This window comes from Tympanuchus pallidicinctus, unplaced genomic scaffold, assembly GCF_026119805.1.
Source record: "Tympanuchus pallidicinctus isolate F22 unplaced genomic scaffold, pur_lepc_1.0 scaffold3, whole genome shotgun sequence".
In the NCBI taxonomy this organism is placed as follows: Eukaryota; Metazoa; Chordata; class Aves; order Galliformes; family Phasianidae; genus Tympanuchus; species Tympanuchus pallidicinctus.
Genome location: NW_026294747.1, coordinates 60,868,027 through 60,882,890, shown reverse-complemented (window position 1 = coordinate 60,882,890; position 14,864 = coordinate 60,868,027).

The window sequence follows — 14,864 nt, the reverse complement described above, 5'->3', positions numbered from 1 at the left end:
CTGGGAACTGGAGAGGAGAGGGGAGGGGAGGGGAACAGATGGAAATGCATCAGATGTTGGGGTCTCAGAGGGTAGACTACTGATAATGTCTGCCTTTGGTGATGGCTGTGGCATTTGGCACCACTTGTTAACAGCTACTCAGCAAGCCCACAAAGGCTACTTGCAATCTTGTACCCTTTTTGGTTACTCCAGTGCAGGATTGGCCCTAGAAGGTTGCTGTAGAGACTGCTGTACCTATAGAAACGGAGAGCAGATCTTTCAAAATCACTCTTCCACAGATCATGGGCATTAGGTAAAAATAAAGGGCACATTTATTGCTATCAGCCCAGTAGCACTGTCCTTAATAGCTTCACAGTGATGGGGGCATGGAAAGAAAACAAAACCAAATTCCAGCCGCCCATATAGCTCCGAGTCAGCTCCAATAGAGGTCTTCAGTCCCTGACCAACTCCTTGGACACTTACGCAGCTGTCCCATAGCTGAAATCTGTGTCTCAAGCCAAACCTTTGTCCTAGGACTTGCTTTTGGGAAAAGGAGCATTGATTTGAGGACTCACATATCCTCAGACAGCCTACGGGGATGTTTGTAACCTCAAGCGTCCAAATGCTCCCTGGGGTTCTGTTTATTTATGCTTCCCTTTCCCTAGGGATTTCCTGTGAGCTATAAATCACTCAATACCTGAACTGTTTACATACTTCCTAAAGGATTATTGAGCTCATTCCCCATCCTGCCCTGAAGCTTTCGGAACGTTTCCATCCCTGGCATGAGTAGGTGGAGCCATCTGCTATCCAGGCAGTAAGCAGAATTTGTTAATGACTGTCACAGTGTGATAGAAATATAAGCAAATCATTAATCTGTTATGTGCTAAGTTCTGTAACGAGGCAGGGTATGTCCCCGTGTGTACAGCTTCTCTAGAATATCAGAATCATCAAGGTTGGGAAGACCAGTCTAGTCTAACCATCAACCCAGGTCTGTGACCGCTCCAGACCTCTACAGGTCAGGGTGACTCAGGGTGACCTCTACACTTTTCTTGACAACCTTCCAGGATGTTGAATCCATCACCTCCCTGGGCAGCCTGTTCCAATATTTCACCTCTCCTTCTGAGAAGAAATTTTTCCAAATATCCAACCTGAACCTTCCCTGGAGCAATTTAAGGCCACTCCCTCTCATCCTATCACTACTTGTCTGCAAAAAGAGGCCAACCTCCTTTCAGGCAGTTGTAGAAAGCAATGAGGTCTCCCCTGGGCCTCCTCTTCTCCAGGCTGAGCAATCGTAGCTCCCTCAGCTGCTTCTCATTAGACTTGAATTCCAGATCCTTCACCAGCTTTGTTGCCCTTGTCTGGACATGCTCCAGTGCTCCACTGTCTTATTTACTAATAAATATATTAAAATATAAAAATTACAAAATCTACTATAGTAATAAACTTCCTAACCAGCATTACCACCTAAATTCAAGTGTTTGTATTTATTCTCTCATCCCTGACGCCTGTATTTCATGTAAACTGCGATGTAGGACGTAGATGGGTATGTTCTCTGCAGGTCATTACAACACCTTGCTGAGACAAATAAAGGCAGCCAAATGCTGATGGGCAAGTCAGGTTTGGGAGGCTTGAAGGTTATGGAGAAAGGGGTCTTCTCTGGCTGCCTGTTCTCTCCATGAAAGAATAAATAGCTTCAGCCTCTCTGGCTGACACAGCATAAATCTCAGCAGTGCCAGCATCTTATCCAGAGAACGTTCATGAGCAGATGCTGACAAAGAGGCTAAATATGAGGGGATCCAGAAGCTGAAGCACTGCATCAACATCATAGGATTACAGAATATCCCGATTTCGAAGGGGCTCACAGGGAGCACTGAGTCCAAGCCCTGGATCCATAGAGGACCACCCAAAATCAAACCCTGTGTCTGAGAGTGTTACCCAAATGCTTCATGCCATATTTAACAGGGTCTCCTATAGAATCCTCCCTGCTGTTCCATACCAGTTCCTACCTGTACAATCTGCCTAGCTGCTCATTTGCTCTCTGTCGTCAGTATATGAGTTCTCTTGTAGTAATTCTACAAAAATATCTCTATTTCACTCTTCTTTCAGTGCTTTGCACAGGCTGGTGACACTGTTCTCTTAATTCATAACACCAGATGTCTGACACGTGGGATGGTGAATTGTGCAGGTCGGAGATTGCATTCGGCCTGATCCAAACCTCAGTGCACTTTTTTTTCTATTTATTTCAGTGGGTTACAGCTCAGGGCTATTGAAAAAAAATGAAGTCTTACTAGTCATCAAATCCATTCTTTATTTGAAAGATGAATCCTGTTTCATATCAGACTTGATTTACTCATTCAATAACATTTCAATTAGGTCAAAAGAAAAAAAAAGGGAGCATTTCACACAGCACACAGTTAACCTGGAGCAGAGGTTAGCCTCCCAGTGTCCGCTTTTGCATTGGGGTATTGCACAGAACCCAGTGAGAGGGCCACGCTGCACGGCAGCCACGCCAGTGAGTTTTTACCCTCACGGTAAAATGAGGCTGTTTGTGTTACCGTGTTCTCGCTGTCTCCCGTCTGTTTCTCTGAGCCCGTTATCTTTTGTAATTTTGAGCTTTGGGAATAGATGACAACAGAAGTCTTTTGGCAGGTATGCTGACAACCTGTATCAGTCTTAAGTCAGTAAAAGAAGTGAGGCAATTTAGACTAAAAGCCTATCCTTATTCAGAAGTGAGACTGAAGGGGAAATCAGAAATAAAAACCAGAACTGAGCAAACAAGAAAAAGGAAGGATGACACACACTGCAGAAGGCCAGTTGACCCTGCGAGGAGCTTGGCATGAAATGTGCCATCTCCAGTATCACTCTGATTCAAACTAATAACAGCTTTTTGAGGAGAAAATGGGAGAGCAATTCCTTTCCTCTAGTTGTTTTTCTTTTCTTGTTTCTTTCTCTAACATTTTCTTTGCCTTTTTACCTTTGTGTTAGAGATGTATAAACTCCATCTCACTGTTCTCAGTGGGCACCATCTGCAAACACTGCTAAGCAGCACAATAGAGAAAATGCTTGAAATGGAGTTAGCTCTGGTACTTCAGTGCTCATTAGTTATAGCTCAGGCAGCTTGGATGTTTGTGCACCCTGATTGCCAGCACTGAGAACTGTAGGAGAGTTTAATAATTCACCTGTGATGCCAGGTAAGCGTATGCAGCCAGCACTGAACTACCAGGTTCGGGGCTGTGCCTGCGTTAAGGACGGTGGAGCAGAGGCATCAAAGCAGCTCCACAGACCAGTCTGCCAAGAGCAATGATTCATCTGCTGTGCTGAGCCAGACGTGCCTTCATGTATTGCTGCTGGGACGCCTTGTCGCTGCCCTCCTGGCGCTGCTGCTCCCAGTGTGTGACTCGTGGCACAGAAGTGCTTCAGCTGGTTCCGGGCAGGGATCAGCAGCCGTGATGCTCTTAGACCCAGCTTGGCCCCAGCTCGAGCTCCATTTGTATGCGTTGCTGATCCTGGTCCAGTAAATCATATTGAAGCTGAGCTGACTCTGCACAAAGACGTCTCAGGTACATCTAAATCCTGAGAGCTGGCAGCGTTTTACAAATAAAGAATTCAAGTCACAACACAAAGGTAACTGGGGAAATGTAATGGCCCCCACAATCTAAGAGGTCAAACAGATTGATCGAGCACTTTGTTCTGGTGTTAAATTCGTGGATGTGCAGCTGAGGCTCCTAAGCACAATATCATTAATATCAAGAACAGTGCCAGTAAGGAGAGGTTAGCAGAGCCGTGGCTGGAGCAAGGCATGTAATTCCCAGCAGCTCTGAGCAGGGAAAAGGGAACAACTACCTGCTCCTGGCAGTGGGGAGGAAGGGAGAATCCTGAGAATAAAAGAGGACACAAATTCTGGCATGTGAGCAAGGGCAGAGCTGCTGGGATGAGGGGGGATGGATTCATGCAGGGATCCCCTGCAAGGAGTGGGAGGTTTCTATAGGAGGAAGTGCTAAAGAATGAAGGATTGCCAGGAGTCCTCAATTGGCATAGTGAGCTTACAGTACAGCTTTAATAAAATATGCAGTCCCTCCTGGCAACAGTGTTAGTAATAGCCATCAAGATTAGTGCTAACGTTGATATAAATAAAGCTATGTGCAATTATGATCAGCGTAGGTCAGGAAGATATTCTTTTCCTGGATTGAACAATTAAGTGCATTGTCTGCATAGGGTTTATCTTCTGAAGGATTCAGCACTGACCACTGCCAGAGACAGGATCCTGCATTGATCTGTTTGGGAGCGACAATTTCTCCTTTCTGCAACAGCTGCAGAATGTGCTGGGAGTTCCGAACGTTTGGCCTCACTTAATTTGATACTAAAAGATCATGGTTGACAGGGCGATATAAAACTGCCAGTGTGATCTACTGAGATTCTTGTTTATGCCTCTGCATAGGAAGAGTTTGTCTTATGAGAAGACAGGAACTTAAAGTAAAACCTGAATGTAAACATATAAATAAAATGGGTTGGTATTACCTTTAAGCTTTAAATTCTAGCTCTTAGAATATAAATAAAATGGTCTGGTATTTATTCAAGCTCCTACTTGAGATGCAGGCTAGATTTCCATAGGTTTGCTCTAGCGTAGCAGCCTGCTTGCAATTGCAGACATACTGTCAGTGGTGCTGGCACACTCATTTAATGGATTACAGTTGGTGCTATTAGCAAACAGTAATTGCTTGCAATTTAAAATATATTGCAATTGCACTTTTAACACTGACATTTCATGATATCAAGATGGTAATTGTAGCATCTTTCATTTTGATCAGTTTATAATGTGGACACGAGGGCAGTTTTCCAAGGAAGACCAAGAGAAATAAAAATGCTTCAGGTCTTTCCACAAAGCCTTGTGTGCTGCTCCCCTTGTAAGGCACATCCAAACTTCCCGCAGTGCAAAAGCAACGAGGCTGCATCTGAAACCACGCAGAGATTTCCAAAATGGAGCCTTCAAGCTTCTGTACATAAAACATGTTATAACTGGAGGGCATTCACTGAGAGGAGAGAGAGGAAAAAACTATTAACCTTGACACCGTTTCACACGGTGGGAATAGGGGGGATGCTGCCAACTCCACCTCCCTGCACAGCTCCAGCTGCAGCACAAGCACAGGCAGAAATCTCCAGCACTAACCTTTGTCACTCACCTTAAGGTTTATGTGAATCCCTACTGCTGGCCTGATTCATCTGAAGTATCTACCAGGGGAGAGGGAAGCACCCCTGTAGGAGCATCAGGGAAGTGCCTGAGCTTAAGCAGGAGGAACCTGAACTGCAGAGCTGAGGTTTTCTGTACCTACAGCGTGGTGAAGGTCCCCCGATGGATTTGTGTGATCTGTCAGTCACACAGAGATAAACGTGGCTGTTCTGATGGAGGATGATGGATCAAATGGGAAATGTGTCGTGTCGTTCTGCTACACCCGATTAGTTTTAGTCCTGGTGCTCAAATGTGTCCAGCATTTATCTGGAGCTCCCGCCTGGCTTTGTGAGACTAATAATGAAAAACTAAGCGTGTTATAGTCACAGTAATAAAGGAAGCATTAATGGTAAATTAAGGAACTGAATTTGAGAAAATCCAGCCATGCCACGATTGCTGTCAGCAGCTAAGCCAGTCAGCGTAGATTCAATGGCTTTAAGGCTACAAAGCTTCATTTCCTCATCACCTCCCTATTACCCTTAGCATCTTGTATTTCCTAAAAATGTGTTATGCTTTCCTGTGCCAGCAGTTGCACTGAATTCTTTACAACACACCCTATGTGTTGTATGTATGTCCTAGGAACAGCAACATAGAACTGGGGTAGGGAAAAAAAGGCTTCATGACCACAGAATCACAGAATGGCCAGGGTTGGAAGGAACCTCAAGAATCCTGAATCTCCAACCCCCCTGCCACATGCAGGGCCACCAACCTCCCCATTTCATACTAGACCAGAAACAGTCTATCATGAAATTATCTAATTAATGTTCTATTTATAGTAGCCATGACGAATTTATACATCTAGCTGTTATAAGCTCTAGAAACCTGTATGCCTTGGCTTCTGGTCGTGGCTACATTAGAAAATGTTTCTTCTACATTCTGTAAAATTGAGCTTCAGTGTCGCTGCCAGATCTGCAGAGCTGCCCAAACCAGAGCTGCCAACACAGCAGGAACAGACTTTGGATGTAATTTCTGACCCAGGAATTGGAAACGCACAGATCTGGTTAAATATACGAGCCAAGGAAAATCATTGGTGAACTTCATTAGAGAGGATTTAGTTGCAGCTCTGCTGCACGGTCACATTTCCTGCGTGTGCCCTGCTGGCACTGACACGCATGCTGCAGATGAGTCGAATTCTGCTGACAGGCTAAATAGGAGCAAACTGTGTCCCTTCATTCTCGGGTAAAAATAATTCATTTCTTCAGGCAAAACATGTGTTGCTGCCTCTCTCTTGGACCATCGCTCTCATCCTTTGCTTCTTATTCTCCCCCCTGCCAGAGCAGTGCATCAGTCATCCTTCACTGAAGATGCTCTCTGCTGCAGACACGGCTCCAGCAGTGGATGAACTCAGTGCCAGGAGGTGCCTCCTGATGTCTGGCTGCACTGAACTGCTGCTGACCCATCGCTACACTCTGCCCCTATACACTGCTTTTCTGTTGTCCTCATTACAGGGAAATGAAGGGGAAAACATAAAAATAACTGCTGGGGAACAGAAAGCTCGTAGGAAGAGCAGTGAAAAATCACACACAGCAGAGGAAATCTCCAGAGAGAACGCAAAGATTTAGGGCAGCCAGACAGTAATTGCAGTGTTTGCAAAAGTCAGTGAGCCCGCGCCCTGTTCTTCACAGCAAGCACTGTGTTCAGGCAGCACAGCCTGCTTTCTGTTCCTGAGGCTCAGGATTATTTTTGCTTTGTTTTTTTTTTCTCTCTCTCCCCGTTTGATCAGACTTTCCAGACAATTTTCCCGACAATTTCACCTCTCATTTGCAGTTTCACAGACTGTTAAGGGCTCTGTTGATACCAGAGGTGCTAAAACGGAGTGGAGCTGGATTAGCCACAACGAGAGCATTGCACTGTTGTGGTATTGTAGCGTCTCGGGTGGATAAGTGTGCTGCAGAAGGCTGGTTTCTAGGACAAACAATATCTGTGAGCACAGACATCAGTTGCTGGGGGCAATGCAATGGGAGGAAGATTGAGAACACAAAATTGAAACCACTTTTGAGTCACTCATCCAACTGTTGTGCAGCTTCCAGCCCTTCTCCAACAGCACTGAATTGCATGGAAAACACAGCGGCTCCTGGGCTATGGGATTTGGTAAATGTGGGTACGCAGCCATTTTCTGCATCCTTCCATGCTCAGTACTCACAAAGTATCCTCCTGGTTGGCCAGCATTTTTCTGCTGCAGCACACACACGATGTGTGGGCATTGCTCAGGCAGCAGCCCCCTTGTTCAGCCTGCACAGAGCTCCTAAGTGATGGGGAAGCAAGATTTGGAAGTTTCACTCTGTTCATACTCAGACTTCAGGTTGCACAAGCCATTTTTGGCAGAGATACAGTAAATCATCAATGCAAAGCATCAGGCTACGTGTATGAAAACAAGAAACCAGCACGATTGCTGTATGCAAGTGATTTTTGTTCCAAGAAGATACATCTCTGCATGGTTTAACCCACCTTGTTCAGTGCGTAGTTCTCATTCCTTCGATGTCTTACTGTGTAAACCTGCTGCAGGGCTGCTCCTTTTCCCTTCAGCGCAGGCGTTACGCGGCTCGCAGGTGACTCAGCTCCTCCCGCTGCCCTGCTCCCAGTGCACAGCTGCGATACCATCATCTCCAGATGCTCATCCCTGAGTCCTGCTCCAAATAATCCCAGAACTGAATTAAAATCAATGAGACTTTTAAAGCAAAGGAGGCTGGTGTTCTCTTAGACTTACAAGGATGCCTATTTTTGCTCTGCTCTCCTGCTCTTTCCCTATCTTATAACGGGGAAATTTTTACAAATTTCTTTGTAAAAGAAAGCTGTGATATCTCCAGTATTTCATTTGTGCAGAATATTGAATCTTAAAAACATTACAACCTTGCTAAAATTGACAATCGTAGTGCCCAAAAGAAGCTATGTGAGCTCTTTTCTTCTCTCTACTTACCAGGCATAGGCTGTCCAATTTTCGAACTGCCTCTCATGTCATAGAATCATAGAATCCTAAAATCATAGAATCATAGAATGACTTGGATTGGAAGGGACCTCAAGGATCATGAAGCTCCAACTCCCTGCTGCAGGCAAGGCTGCCAGCCTCCATATTTAATGCTGGACCAGGCTGCCCAGGGCCCCATCCAACCTGGCCCTGAACACCTCCCAGGGCAGGGCATGTAACCAGAGAGGAGAAATCAAATGACTGTCAAAAAGGATCTCCCTGATGAGGAAAACATTGGGATTTAGGTTTTATGGACTGAAATGGATATGACTGGATGCCACATGGGCTGGAGTGGGGGCTTGGCTGGAAGGAGATGCAGCTGGAGGGAAGGCAGTCTCTTCACCCCATAAATACTGCCATTAACACTGAGCTGTGCTGGGACACATTGGTCTAGCAGGGCAGGATATGGCACTAAAGGTGGGTCGGTGGTACAGCCTTTCAGTGCAATACACCCAGAGTAACCCGAGGTTAATGTGGTCTGTACTCGAGGCAACATCACTCTGCTCCCAGGCTTAATGAAAGCTGTGTTGTTCGTCCAATGCAGCCTCTAATTGCTGGCTGAAATTCTCCCTGTAATTACAAATGGCCACATTTGATACTTGTTCTTAAGTTGTGGTGCTCCATTCCTGTGTGTTCAGCATGCCTGTGCTACCACTGGGATGCGTTCACGTGGGGAAGATGTTTCTCTAAAGGGCTGATCCTGGAGATCCTGGGGGGAAATAGTTCCTCAAACTGCATTTTGCCTACTGCTAGTGAGGAGAAAATAAGCTCCAGTTTGAATCTTCTTGAAGGCTGGGAGAAAGAAAAGTACCCTGGAAGCAGGTGTTGAAGGGTTAACAAATAAACAGAGGCTATGAAATTGAAATTTTCTTTCTGGCTCAAAGATGGAAGGCAAATGTGCTCATCAAGCACAGAGTCTCTTTATCTGGTATCTCACAGTGCCACAGGGGACAGCGAGACGCCTGCAAACCAAGGTCACTGCCTCCCTCTTAACAAAGCACTGCTACGTGTTGGCACAAAAGGAAAAGCTCGTCCTCCTGCACAGCCAGACTGAGTGACATGAGGCAGGCAAGGAAGCATGGAAAAAGGAAGCATGGAAAAAGGCAGAAGTGCTGGCACCCAAATTCTCAGACATTCAGAGCCAAAAGGATGAGGAAATTATTCAGTCTGACCTCATTTGTGATTGGGTTTTTCCCCAGTGTCACTTAAAGGGAAACAAAGAAATGCAGCAGTCTATAGATAACAGCTAAAATAAATCTCCTCTTTTTTAAGTGGAGAATCAGAGAAGAAAATCAAGCAGGTTTTAGGGCCAGATCCTGCAAATGATCACACGTGTACTTAGCCCAGCATATAGAAGGGTATGTACAAACCAGTAAATTACACAGAGCCAGACCCCAGTGTGGACACTGTGGTCTGTGGGTGTCTGTCCTGTTCAGTTAGCAATGCTTTTGGTCGGCTTTGGCTTTTGCTGATCACATTGGAGAAGGTCAGGGGCCAGCAGCTCCTCCTGGCCAGGGGGAGGAAGGAAGCCACCTCGTCCTGGGGGGAAGGACTGGGAGCAGAGTTCAGCGATATAAATAGGAGCAGTGACGTGCTGTATGCCTCAGGTCAGAGGAGAAGCCTGACCTTTATTTACAGGTATAGCTGTAGCCAGTTAGCTTCCCTGTAGGCCAAAAAATTGCCCTGGTTTTTAAAGTGGCTCCTGTTAAAAGCTTTTTAGATGCCACAGCATCACTTGAGAAGGAGGGGGAATGGATCTTTGCAGGAAGAGCTGTCATAACGTTTGTACTAGGCTGATTGTCTTGCTGGCTCCCAAGAAATAGCAAATCTCCCCAACATTAAGCAGATGTCACCTTCTGGAAAGTCTGAAGCTACTGTGACTTACAATGAAGAGGGAACAGAAAACGCAAGGCTCTGTGTTGAGGGATACGAAGCTGTACTGGCTCCCTCACAGCTGCACTAAGTATCAGCCAGCTTGAGAGGGTCCTGGCCAAAGTATCCAGTCCTAAATGTTAACAGGCATGACAGGAGGATGTGAAGGACCAGAGGGGGGCTTTCAGCAGCATGTTGCGTGCACCACTAAGCTCTGCAACCTCGCCCTTTCCTCTTCAAAAGGGATTTTAGCCATCTGTGCAACGCAATTGTGCAGCTGTAGCCTTGGATCAACCATCCTGTAATTTTGTTGCCTCTGAGTTTGCCCTCCCATGACTGTTACTGCTTTTGGTGGGAGGAGCACGAGGTAAGTGCAGTGACTGCCAGTGACCTCGAAGGGGACAGAAACACTCCTCCATACTGCCCATAATCCGTTTGGAAATACAGTCTGTTGGGAGCATCTCACAGTGGTGCACCCTAAATTGGTTGCCTTTGGCCCCTTCAAGGTGAATCTGGCATGCTGGGGATGGGATGCACACTCAGCTAAGACCTGTGTGTTTCACAATCCATGCCTCTCCAACCCCAAACCTATTTAAGGTGTGGGAATGAACTGCAATGGGAAGGGAGGTGGCTGCCACTGCCACAGATCTGAGTGCACCAACAGGCTCTGCCACCTCCCTGCCTCTCCTAGGGCTTTAGGTACCTGTGCCCAGGATCAGCTCTGACATGTGACAAGTCCTGCCCATTGCCTTCACCCGTGAACCATCCAATGCTTGGCATGAGAGCTGTTTCATCACCAGCTCTTGCCCTTGGTCCTTGGCAGTTCTGTGTTGCAGATAGGGCTGCGTTCTGCTCTGCCTCACTGCTGCTTCCTACAGAAGCAACAGGGCAGATGGAGGGCAGGGAGATACAGTACAAGTTAAGGTGTATTCCCAGACTGCTCATTTAAGTTAGAATTAAAGTGATGTGATTCTTTGCCAGTACAGATAAATGCATAATTGATTATTAATTCACTTTAAAGAGATGCTGTGTCTCTGCTTCATGCGGACTGCGAATGAAGTACAGAATGAAAGTGTGTTGATGGGGCAGCATTTAGCAGAAAGCACAGCTGGCACATTGCTTATGCTGTTCAGGTTCTTAAAAGTCAGAGGACGTAGGGCTCCCTGCTGATAAAAATATTCCAAGTTGCAGCTTGACTCAAGGGTGAATGCAATGTGAAACCTCCTCAAAGCCTTCAGGATACAGGCTCAAAGTATTCTCACTGTCCTCCTGCACCTCTCCTTTGGTTGCACCAGTGTGCCCTTGGGGCTCCGCTCTGATCAGGGAACAGACAGAGCTTTTAAAGAGCAGATTTGGGTGCACTATCTCTTTTTTCTTGCTGTGTTCTCTGATCCTCCTCACAGCTGTCCCCACCAAACCCATCCTGTGCCAGGAATGAACGTTAGGGTGCTGGTATACCTCCAGCCACCTGTGTCACTTCTATGTCATGTAGAAGCTGGGCAGAAAGTTAAAAGCAGCACTGAGCTGCCTTGAGAAGTAAGCTGCTGCCTCTGTCATTGAAGGATGAGCTGGACATTGAAGGGAGAGTAAGAGGAAGCAGGCTTGTCTCCCACTGCTGATGGGGTCTAGGCATTCCCATGGATGGACGGAGCTGACTGATGACAGGTTTCTGACTAACAAAATCAGTTCAGAGCTACACAAAAAGAAATACAGAAATGCATTTTTGTGGTAAGACTCCAAGTTCTGTCACACCCAATCACTATTTTCCATGAGCCATTCAATCTTAAACCACCAGTATAAAATGCACTGACTGCATGATTACTTAATTAATGTCTTTCAAAGCTGACTCTATGTGCTGTGAACACTTTGCTGCTAGCAATGTAGAAATGAGCTGAGGCTGGAGCTGCAGGATGAACTTATCCAGTGGTAATTATTCTTCCAGGAATAAAAATGATTTGTTATACTGGGAAGGAGCTGTTGTAGGCTATGTAGAAATAATGGAAATCATCTGTATGCAAGTCATGAGAACATCAGAGACATGCATGAGAAACTCAGGGTAATCCCATCATGTTTAAAAAAACATATGCGAGGAAGTCAGCATGTGTTTACTTGTTTCAGAGTAAATACAGAGAAAGAAATGGTGGCTCTTCACACTGAGGGTATCTGAGCCACAGAACTCTGTGACAGTCTGTGGATACAGAAAATCCTGCTGAATAACAAGGGAAATTAGGCAGGACCTGGGGAGGAGCGACCTGCTGAGGATCACCAAGTAGACAGATCACATGGAATCAGAGAATCTACAATCATAGAATCAACCACAGAATGGCCTGGATTGCAAAGGAGCACAGTGCTCATCCAGCTCCAACCCCTGCTGTGTGCAGGTCGCCAACCAGCAGCCCAGGCTGCCCAGAGCCACATCCAGCCTGGCCTTGAATGCCTGCAGGGATGGGGCATCCACAGCCTCCTTGGGCAACCTGTGCCAGTGCCTCACCACCCTCTGGCTGAAAAACTTCCTCCTCAGATCCAACCCAAACCTCCCCTGTCTCAGTATAAAACCATTCTCCCTTGTCCCATCACCACCCACCCTCACAAACAGCCGTTCCCCCTCCTGTTTATCCGCTGCCTTCAAGCACTGGAAGGCCACCATGAGGTCTCACCCCAGCCTTCTCTTCTCTGAGCTCAACAAGCCCAGTTCCCTCAACCTTTCCTCACAGCAGAGCTGCTCCAGCCCTCTGCTCATCTCAGTGCCTCCTCTGGACCCACTCCAAGATCTCCACATCCTTCCTTTTCTGGGGGCCCCAGGCCTGGACGCAGAGCTGCAGATGGGGCCTCACCAGAGCTGAGCAGAGGGGGACGATCACCTCCCTGTCCCTGCTGGCCGCCCCTTTTTCATGCAGCCCAGAACACAGCTGGCCTTCCATGCTGCAAAGTGCATCTGGTTCAGGAAATTCCTTGGGATGAAATCAGTGGGCAACTGGAAGGTGGGGGAAGCATCGCTTTGTCATCTGCTTATGGGCACTGCTGGAAAAGGGTCCTGAAATAATGGGTGTTTGGTCTGAATTAGCACCGCTGTCATTTGTCATTATGACCTAATTATTTATTGGCATTAAACTGTTAGTATGACAGGATTCAATAATAACTCAGTGATTCCTCATATTATGTTTAAAACAAACCCCATTTCCTGAGAATGTTTATACAAACCATCATTTCGTTTGTTAAATACATGTGATGAGATGCATTCAGTTCAGTGAGCATAGCAAAACAAATAAATCACTCTCATTTATCAAATACTTACAGAATTGAGGATTTGCATTGCAAATTATATTGTGGTCTTCCACAATCCAGTGGAGCTAAGGTGGCTTCACCTCTTGTTACAGTAATGGATAACAATGTTAGAAGTTACAAGTCTCCTTTCATAATCGCTAGAAAATGAAAATGTGAGACTTTGCTTCTTATCATAAAATCATAGAATGGCCTGGGTTGAAAAGGACCTCGAAGATCATTTTGTTTCAAACCCCCTGCCATGGACAGGGTCGCCAGCCACCAGACCAGGCTGCCCAGACCCACATCCAGCCTTACGTTCCTCCAGTGTGGATATTTTGGGAACTAATGAAATGAACAAGTGATGTTCCAATTTGGGAAGAAGGCTGATGGTGTCCTGGGCTGTATTAGGCTGAGGAGGTGATCCTACCCCTCTGCTCATCACTGCTGAGATCACATCTGGAGCACAGAGTCCCATTTTGGGCTTCCAGTACAAGAGAGACCTGGAAGGAAGGGGAGGCAAAGAGAGCTGCTGCTGCTCAGAGGGATCCCATCCATGTCTGCAAACCTCTGATGGGAGGTACAGAGAGGATGGAGCCAGGACGAGAGGCAGTGGGCACAAATTGGAGTGCAGGAAGCCCCATCTGACCAGCAGGAAGCACTTCCATGTTGGGCAGGTGCCAGAGTGCTGGCACTGGGATGAGAGAGGCTGTGATCCACCCTAGGGATATACAGAAGCCACCAGGACGTGGTGCTGAGCACTGGGTGGCCCTCCTGGAGCAAAGTGGGACCTGATGGCCTCCAGCAGCCTGTGATCCTGTGAGCGTTACAACCCAGTGCAGGGACTGGCCTTCCAGTGTTTACACTAGTCTGGATGTAGTGCTCAGCCAGTGTGTTACACTAACACGGCCGTGACGCAAAATGTTTAATGATATTTCTCTTGACAGCCTGTCACCCTGCTGATAGCGTGGGAGAGAAATATGGCAGCTACAGAGGAAACACTGGCTGGAGACCAGGTCTTGTGCTCCCTTGGTTTGTTAGATGTTATCAGAGGAGCACCGTGAGCCAAGATCTCGGGTAAAGCGACAAATCTCATAAATCACATTTTCAGTGAAGCCATAATGACTGGGTATGTATAAAATTGAGCGTGTTTAGGTTTTAATCCTACAAATCTTTCCCATTCCGCAAATAGTTCAGACTCACTATTTCGGTAGCTAAATATACAACAGCTTTTAGCTCCACTGTACACATGCACAAGATATATCCACGTAGCACAAATGAGCGGCTGTGAGGAGCACCAAAACTGCTATAGCCTTCTCTTTCAGATTAGGGTATCCCCTTCCTTGTAAGGAACTTCCTTGTAAGAACTGTGTGCTATCTGCTGGGTAACTCACTTGTTTATCTTGGGACCAGCTGTCTAAAACAAGGTTTGTGTCCAGTGCTCTTGCTCTGTTAGGAAGTATGGGTGAAGACGTTTGAACTCTGACAAGCTATCATGTCTATTTTGTTTTTAACATCACTGCCAGATGCCAACTTGTTTTATGCAGAAATACGTCAAGG